This window comes from Magnolia sinica, chromosome 5 (assembly GCF_029962835.1).
Source record: "Magnolia sinica isolate HGM2019 chromosome 5, MsV1, whole genome shotgun sequence".
Taxonomy (NCBI): Eukaryota; Viridiplantae; Streptophyta; class Magnoliopsida; order Magnoliales; family Magnoliaceae; genus Magnolia; species Magnolia sinica.
The window spans coordinates 75227856-75236414 of record NC_080577.1 but is presented as its reverse complement, the minus strand read 5'-3'; positions in this window follow the sequence as shown (position 1 = coordinate 75236414).

Here is an 8559-nt window from a genome sequence, read left to right as displayed (position 1 = left end):
TACCTTACACACACTTTCACCACCCTCTAAGCTTTCTATAAGCTTATGCATGATAGATACGTGCAGGTGGCATTAGGTTACAGCAGCGTTGAGCTTGGAGCGTGCAACGGTCTTCTGGAGTTTTGATTTTCGACATATGTAGTTTCCTTTCAACATTATATTCAAATATTTATGTTAGTGGATATGTGATGATAATGTTGCCTTTATGATTTGGGTAAACTTGTGGTTATGCTCTATACAAAAAAAAAATCATACTGAAAATCCTCCTTGTAGGATCTCAGGATCGGAATCTGTCGCATGCGCGCTTGGAGCCGAGAATGGGGTACTACGAAGGCTGTCAGCACCGGATTCGGCGATCGGGAAGTTTGTGAGCCCAGTTTTCGAGTTTGGGGCATGACATGATCGATCAAACAGAAAGAGTATATGGTTCTATAGATTTTAGAAATGAAAAACTTAAATGCTAATTGATTCAATTCTCTTAGATCTCAAAGAAGAGTATAGATTACTCTTTTAGAATAAGATTAAAAACAATCTTGAGAAAGGGAATTAAATAAGTTAAAATTAAATTATAAATACCACAATTAACTTACCAAGGACTTGAGCTTCTTTCTCTCTTGCGAAAGGATTAGAGTGAATTTTTGTTGTACTTCAAAATGAGAGAAAGCCTTTATTTATAGCCAAAGAAGTTGTAAATTCGGCTAGCCTAAGACTGACTTTGACTGGCTGGATTCCACCGGATTCATTCCAACGACTATCGGATTGCGTAGGATAAGATCTATACAAAAGTTGGCTTGCCCTAGGTCAAATTCAGCTGGCTGTCTCTAAAATTCAAAAGATTGCATTGCTAAAATTTATCCCGAACTCACTCGGGCTAGCCGAATTTCAAGTTTAGGCTAGCTGAACCAAAACTTAGGCTGGCTGAATTTTCAAGAAATTTTGTTATATTTGCTCGGGTTTGAAGTTAGGTTAGTCGAGGAAGTTAGGCTGGCTGAACCAGAAGTTAGACTGGCCGAATTCCAGAGCAAAAACACTGTTAAAACCCAAGTATAATGACTTTTTGAAAGTATATAAACCTAAGGTCTTTCTGGGGTTATACCACTTGTGTTTTAGCAAATATATGGGACGACTTGTCTTGAGATTTGAATTGATCTTATCTTGAAATTGAGTGTTAACTTCTTGAGAAGATGTGCCGATCTTGAGCTGATCATAAGCCGATCTTGAGCTGATCTTCAGGCATATAAAATAGTTGTGATTCCATACTTGTGATCAGACCTTGAAGCACTTGTCTTACAAAATTTGACAATTCATGTGTGCTAAACATAAAAACACTTACATAATCGATCGCAACAATTATAAAAAAGAATCCATTCACAATGAAGGTGGGTGGATCTGACTAATCAAGTCAATTGCCCAACCTTGGAAAGGCCAGGGCTTTATAACATAATGTATCTCTATGGCGGGTACATGCTGGATCAACTTATTTCTTTGACAAGCCTCATACCCCTTGGCATACCAAATATAATCGGCCATCATCTTTGGCTAGAAATACCCATGACACCTGAGCATGAGTCTCATTTTTCTCCCTACCTAATGGGCCGCACATATTCCTTCATAGACTTCACCCATTGCTAGCAGAGCCTCTTTCTTAGATAGACATCAGAGCAAGACTCCATCGTCCCCTTTGCGATACAATTTGCTATCGATCATGGCATAATTGGAGGTCGATCTCCTCTCATTCCTATCGACCTTGGTAAGTGAGCTCTTCAGGTAACCCATGAGAGGAGCCCTCCAATCTTCTTCCCCTAACTCTATCTAGCATACCTCCATAACATCTCTTTTGAACACATACGATAGGGACCTTTTATGGGCGGTAATCATTCACTCGGCTAGCCCTCGCATGGCATCAAGCCCTGCGGCTAGCTGTGCCATTTCATTGGCATCCATGTTGTGTTCCCTAGTTATGTGTACCAACTTCACTTCTTCAAAATGGTCTAACATTTGGGTCGCTAAGGCATAATATGGCAACAAGGTTGCACTGATGCATTTGAACAAGCCTGCCATTTGATTGATTACTAACTGTGAATCTCCTATTACCATCATAGTCCTTACACCTAATTCTACTAATAATTCTATGTAATTATCATGGCTTCATATTCGGTCTGGTTATTGGTGCAATCGAATTTCAATTGGAATGCAAATTCTTACTATTTCCATTTGTGGCAATTAGAATTATACCACCTCCTAATGCATTATGTGTTTTTGACTAATTGAAGATCAACCTCCATGGTGTCAATTGTACATAATATCGATTCAAGATTTCTAGAGGAATTTGTTCTTCCAGATCAGATGGGTGGTCAGCCAAAAAATCGGTTATGGCATGACCCTTTACTACTTTCTGTGAAATGTAACAAAGATCAAATTCAGACAAAGCTAGCACCCATTTGCTAATTCGACCATTTCAAGATCGACTAATTCAATTCACCAAATTCATCACCACTATTACATTGACTCTTTCGACCAACAAATAATATCTTAATTTAGTGACCGTAAATATAATGATAAGTACAACTTTTTTTTATAGCGGAGTATCGTCTCTCAACATCAAGTAATGTCCGGTGTAAATAATAGACTACATGCTCCTTCCGCATATCATCGTCCTAGGCTAGGAGAACTCCTACGACTCTGCAAAGGCTGCAACATATAGCTTGAGCGGTCGACCTTCGATTGGTGGCATCAGAACTGGTGGTCTCATCAAAGACTCCTTGACTCTATCGAAGGCCTCCTGGTGCTCTGCATCCCAAACAAACTCAGACCCCTGCTTTAGCTTTATAAATGGAGAGGAAATATTAGTCTTTCCTTCACAATTAGATACGAATCTTTGCATAAAATTGACTTGTCCTAGGAACTTTTGCAGCTTCGATTTATTCCTTGATGGGCGAGTGTTGATGATCGCATGAGCCTTATTTTGATCGACCTCAATTCCTCGCTAATGCACTAGGAATCCCAAGAAATTACCTACCGAGACTCCGAAAGCACACTTCAAGGAGTTCATTTTCAGCTTGCGGAGCTTCATCCACTCGAATGGTTTGTGCAGTTGGGTCACATGATCTTCCATGTCAATCGACTTGACGACTACATTGTCCACATAGACTTCCATAAATTGGCCTATCATATCATGGAATATGGCATTCATCGCCCTTTGATATGTGGCTCATGCATTTTTAAGTTCAAAAGGCATCATATCCAACAATAAGTTCCTAATGGACTTGAACATATGAATGCCATCTTGGACACATCGTCCGTTACAATGTAGATCTGATTGTATTCAGAATGTCTATCCATGAAGGACACAATTCCATATGTAACAACCCTATCAATTAGCTGATCGGCCACCGACATCGGGTATTCATCTTTTGATGTTGCTAAATTAAGTTTCTGAAATCAATGCAAATCGTTAACTTGTCATTATTACATGAACGACATTTGACATCAATTCGTCGTATTTGACAGGCTCAATGAAACTTGCATTCAAAAGTTGTTCGATTTCTTCCTTTATCTTATGGGTTACTCCTGTTGTCATTCGCCTAGGTGATTACTTGTGTGGCCAATATCCTTCTTTTATAGGCAGCCTGTGCTCAATTAAACCCCGGTCGAGGCTGGCATATTGTTATAGTCCCATGCAAAACAATCCGCAAATTCATTTAGCAGACTAGTCAATTGCTCCTTCTCGTAAGGCTTTAACAAATCATTAATGAATGTAGGCCTTGGATCTTGCTTGGTCCCTAATTTGACTTCGGCTAATGGATCTTGGACCTAGGGTCGAGAATCTTCCATCTTATCGGGAACCTCTTCAAGCTCGATGCTCTCATCTTTGGCTGAAATATCTACATCAGCCAAGTTTACAAGACAGTCATTGTTTGTTTGACTCTAAGTGTAGAGGTTCATAAGTAGTATCCTGTGAATATAGGGTCGATCCCACAAAGAGATGGTTTAAGAGAAAGAAAAAATTAAATGCAAAACTAAGTAATGGAAACTAAAAAGATGTAATGATTTTGAAAGTTTTAAAGGTATGACTTTTAAATGGAATTCAATTAAATTAAAAACAACACCCAAGCTTCAAAGTTCCACACATAGGTTAATAATCCATAAATCATGATGACTTTAATAATACAATTAGGATCTTAGCACAATGGTCGGCCTAATCGAAAAATAAAATAGTTTAAATATTTTTAGTAAATGATATAAGAGATTAGAGAAATATATATTAGCACCATTAACATATATTCTCAAGCGCCAATGATTTTAAGCATTTAATATCCATGAGATAATGAATTAAATCTAATTGATTTAGGTTAAGCCTAAGTATCAACCGTATGGATCTCACATGATGGATCAAAAACCTAAACCTAGATAGTTGATAACATACATACATCTGTCATCTCATCATAAAAAAATCAATCATCATAACTTAAAGAATCATTAAACCCGGGTGCTTCCCTTCTAGCTTGGGCTAGAGGGAACTAGAAAAACATAACCAAATGGTAAATAGAAAGCAACAAGAGAGCAAGTAAAAATTAATAAAGATCTAAAAACTTATAAAGAAAAATAATTTCTGAAACTATCAAACTTGTGAGCTCTTTTAAAAAAAAACCCTAGATATCCCCTGAAGTCTTAGGAAACCCATATTTATAGGCTAGTTTTTGCAAAATAGCAAAACCGCCTCACATTTATGCAGTTTGCGCAGAATTTGCGTAACCTTTTACTAGCCTAAGCAGAGCTTCGGCTAGCCGACCGACACCTGGGCTAGCCGAATTCCCGCAAATTCTAGAAAAACATGTTGTTGGATTTTCAGCCGAACTTTCTCAGGCTGGCCAAATTCTTGGGCTAGCCGAACCAACACTCGGGTTACTCGATCAACACTTCAAATCTTAGATTCTCTTCATTCCTCACTTGGTTTCCTTGGATCTTTGGCATATGACTTCTTCAATCTTGGCCTCCAAAGGTCTATTCTTTGCCTTGGTATTTTTTAGTATCAAATTCATGCTTTAAACATTCTTTTCAATCTAAGCTCTTAAACTCACCTTGCAACACAAACATGTATAAAATATACCATTAAGCATTATCATATTCATAAAACCAACATATAAATGGGGGAAAATATGTAATATTTGAGTCTCAATAGCCATTGTGGAATTCTTTGAGGCTTTCTTCTAGCTTTCTTATTCTGGCCATGAAATTGACTGGGTATTGCCTATTTCTTAGCATATCGATCATGGAATTTCTTCAATAGTGCAATGCGAGGCCGGCCAATACAGAACGATGTCCCTCGGCAAGTGTCACTTGATTACATCACTTTTGCAATAGCTTGCACAATGCCTTTTGGATTCTTCTTGATTGATATTCCAGTTGGTCGACCGAACTTGTTTCTCCTAATAAACTGAATCGGTCCCACCTCTTTCGCATAATAATAAGCCTCATTGGCTTTCAAAGTGGCCAAGAAGGGTTTCTTATCAGCTAGGACCAGTTCAACATTATCTTGGTTCCAGAAAATCACGAATTGATGTAGGGAAGATGGGATACATGCAAACGAATAAATCCAGTCCCTGCCCAACAAAGCATTATAGCTTGACGAAGTATCGACCATGAAAAATGGCACCGATAATTTCTTAATTCAAATGGTCAAATCGACCAGTAAGACACTGTGAGTATTCGTAACATGACCGGCTAAGTTACTAACAATTACCTCTGATGGAATCAAGTTGGCCGATGTTCTCCAATTTAGACACCATCCTTAATGGCAGAAGGTTGACGACAACCCTATTGTCGACCAAGATTCTGTTGTGTGGGCATCCTTCTAGGTGAACCGATATGTACATCGGCTTAAGATGCTGCATCATGTCATGGGTAGGCCTCTTCATGACCACCCTTTCAGATGTAGCCCCTGCCTCTGTTGTGATGGTGTTGACATGAGGTGCTTCGTCATCCTTAGGCTCATTTTTATCATCTTCTCTTCGAACGAGAAAGAAGTGTGCTGTATTATTACCGGGGAGTATATTCCTCCACATCTCTTGCCATTCTAGTTGGTTGAGTTGTTCTGGCCTGGAAATTGGATGACAACGTAAAAACCATGTTGTAATGGACATGACTGGTGGTAATGTCCTAAATACAATTCCCTCAATTGGACATTGCCCCTCTAGTGTTTTAGGGTGTGTTTCCATTCTGAGGTCTTCTATCTGATCAACAACTTCATCGATCACAAGGCTGGCCGAGGCGTTTGCTGGTGAGAGAATTTTCAACACTTCAGCGGTTGACATTAGTTCATTAGCCAACCATTCATCCATTGAGAAGCACTCATTGTTGAGATAGTCTGATAAGTTACCATAGTTGTCCTCCTCTTTAGTATTGGCTGATTGATCAGGTCGGCCGAGAACATCCGAATCCTAGTTTTGTAACACAAAAGACAACACTACCCCTACTGTGTTTTACAGCCACCTGTCCTTCGAACGTAGGGACCCTCCAGAAAGGTCTAGGTTGAGTTACCTCTGATTAAGGTGGTCTTGCGGCTTCTTTTGTTTTTCTTCTTATTGCGGCTCGATGCCTTTGCCACTGATGTTTTTATGTCGAAGTTAATGCCTTTGGTACTGCTGAAAAATTTGGATGGTGACCGGCTTCCATATTCCTTCACGAGTCGCAGTGGGTTTGACCATCCTTTAACTTGGTAGTTCAAATCACTGATGGCAATCGGCAGCCACCCATTGTGGTTAATGCTAGTCATTCCCTCCGACTTGCCTAGGGGTCATGTAATGACCTCTCCACCTTGATTCGGGAGGATCTCCCTATCTAGGAACAATCCTCCAAACATATCGGTCACACAATTGGGAGACTTGACCGGCCCATCAAACGGTGTTCAACTGATTGTCATTTGAATGAAAGGAACAATGCCGCCCCGGTACCGATCATCGCGACACCTCTCCTTGATTGTCTAGGCCGAGATCGACCCTCAACCATAACTGATTTCTCATATTGGCCATGACCATGTTTAACTCAAGGTTGGATGGGAATTGGTCCGTATCGATCAACATGGCTTCCTCACCTTTTCCATGAAACTTCAGCAATCCGCGGTCAATGTAATCCTAGATAACGTTCATGAATACAATGCATTTATTAGTCGAATGAGACCGAGTTTCATGCCATTTGCAATATTCGGTCTTTTGCAATTCGTTGGCCGAGGGTATCTTATGATTCATAGGATTTTTGATAAATTTCTCGACCAACAGAATGTCAAATATTTCCTTAGCTCTCATGATGTTAAAAGTGTAAATTTTTTGAACTTTCTGTGTGGTCGATGTGGTTTATTCCGCTTTAACCAATGCCAAACATACCATTGGCTTCTTAGCCACCACTTCGGCAATTGTTTCTTCGTAATTCGGGTGGTGGTAATATGTCCCTAATGACAAATTCTTTTGCCTAGTTCCTCCTTGCAGGAGTTCTTCATATCAAGAGACCTTGGTTAGGTCATATAAATCTAGGAACTCCGTGCCTATGAACTTCTTATGAAGTTTGTATTCAATCCCATCTTGTGCAAGTTGCACAAATTCGGCTTCAGTCATGACGACCTTACAATGCCTCCTTGCCCGTTTGAACTATATGATGTAACTCTTACATGTTTCTCTAGGCAGTTGTTGAAAGCGGGCGAGATCAACCATAGTTATCGCTATGTTTTTAAAGAAGAACTAAGCATAAAACTTCTCCTCCATCTCTTACCAATTGTGTACTAAGTTTGGCAATAAGTTTGAATACCATGTAAAGGTCGTTGTTATTAGCGAATGCCCGAACAATTGTAATTTATAATAGCCATTATTCGCCAATTCTCTGCACTGCATTGTAAATCGGCTGACGTGTTTGATAGTCGATTGACTGGGCTTGCCTGAAAACAAGGCAAATTTTGGTCGATAGTTCCTTGGCAATGGGTGTTGCCGATCTATCCATTCGGGGGTATGGTTTATGATACACCAGGATAATGTTGCGACCAAGTACTTGATCAGCAACTTATTCGACAATTTGCACAATCTAGTCATGATCCACCCGCTGAGGTTCAAAGATCGGTGGTGGGTCAAGGCCGAACTGGTTCAAATTGTCTTGAAACATAGGATTCATGGGGAATTGCTGAGGGTTAAATCCTCTAGGCAACCCTTGATTCCGATTCTCAGGTATAATGTTCCTAGCCTCTTGATCCGGTCTCCGAAGTTCCACAGGAGGTAAAGCATTTTTCATCTCCTTAATTGGGACTAGTGGTGGATTCTGTTGTGGAGGTGAAACTGGTGGTAGCGGAGCTGCATTACCGATAGAACTTCCCTCAACATTATAATGTATTTCTAACAACGTTCGCTCGATCATCATAGTCATTAGTTGATGTATGGCCTCAGTTTGGCTGACTAAATAACGATTAGTATTTTCAGCTTGAATATGGAATTGCTCTCCGTGGGCCCTTCCATATTCTTGTACAAGCTAAATACTCAGTTCTACATCTCGAAGTATGACAACTATCTCGTCTGGAAG